Genomic DNA, 1,560 nt, shown 5'->3' with positions numbered 1-1,560 from the left:
GCCACATTTCAAACACGATCTGACTCTGAAGTTCAGTTTGTTGTCTTCTTCTGGTGATGTTTTGTTTAAACCAACCTTCCGCCACCTATTGGTGCACTTCCGCCACCTACTGGTCTAGAGTTATTAGGGTACATAGTGGGATTTAATCCAATAAACTAGATGCTCTTAAGTACTGTTTACTAAAGTTGTTTAGTTTAACTATTGCATCCACCTGAAAGTTCACATAACACAGTGTAATTAAGTAAATTCAACAAATTTGTAAAAATCAGTTATGTTTACTCGCTTTTCTTAAGTAGATTCAGTGATTACTTTTTACAGTGATAGAGCTAGTATGGTAGTAAAAACTGACACATGATCTGATAATCTTTTAGCCATTTTTATTTTAAAAGTATGAATATAAACTGCCGCTGCTGTTCTTCCAAACTCTGGCTCCTTAGACCCATCTGTAAATACCTGTAACACAGAATAATACTCTTGTATTATATATTGTTGAACTACTACTTCAGTTGACATGTTCATCTCCGGTTTTTTTATTACTTTGTGAATTTGTAAATCAGTTACTGGCATAGGGAACAACCAAGGAGGAATTGCTGGAATAGCAACCCGAAGGAGCAATTTGACGGTGGCCTCGTACAGACATACTGAGGCAAGCTTTTGTATTTTTATATCTTCATCATATTTGCGTAATATGTTTTATATGGTTAATGCGCCAGCCAAAGTTATGTACACTGATTTCAACCCATACCTGACGAAGCAAGTTGTAAGAAGGAGGAAATTCATTTTTTTTTTATTTCGATTACATTTTTTTAATTTTTAATTTTAATTCAGTAGATCAGTTGTTGGAAGATTCTTATTAGATTTCTTTAATATCTTTATTTGCTGTTTGATGTTGAATTTAATTACTAGACATCATTGTTATGCTATGTTATATTATTGGTTTTATTACAAGTGTTCACACTCAAGTGCTTTTATTCACAGGTGATTGCAAAAAAATAACAGAGGCTGTCTGAAATTTTCCATTGTTTATACAGGTGTACTACAGCCGCCTGGGCAGGTCACCTGACAGTCACATCGTCTGAACAAAACCCAGGTGTCTCAGGGCATCACAAAGAGAACAACAAACCAACTGTGAACTTAACTTTGAAAGTCTCTTTGAAATGAACAGTTGGGGCCATGCTCCAGGTTACTTCAAATATTGCATGTGCCCATTTTGGATCTACAAATGTGAAGGTCCGGAATGTGGAGGATGGCAATAATTCACAGTAGGCTATATGCAGACCGGACAAACTGTGGCAGACTTCGTTCCCGATCGCTTTACAGCTCTGAGGAGACAAAACACTCAATAGGAAAGACTGACAAGGACAGAAGCCACTTAAGACCTCGTTCGAGATCATTCTATGTTTGTGACACCGATGATGCAGGAACAGGTGATTTTAGCAGATGCAATCATATCAGACCAAGAGCAAGATCACTACACAATGAGGATGGGGAAAGAAACACTGGTGTAATATGTATCACTGCAAAGCCACTGATCAAAAGACCTAATGGAAACTCAAGCAA

The sequence above is a fragment of the Sinocyclocheilus grahami genome, unplaced genomic scaffold, assembly GCF_001515645.1.
Source record: "Sinocyclocheilus grahami isolate Dianchi unplaced genomic scaffold, SAMN03320097.WGS_v1.1 scaffold1338.1, whole genome shotgun sequence".
Taxonomy (NCBI): domain Eukaryota; kingdom Metazoa; phylum Chordata; class Actinopteri; order Cypriniformes; family Cyprinidae; genus Sinocyclocheilus; species Sinocyclocheilus grahami.
Note: the sequence above shows the minus strand (reverse complement) of the source record.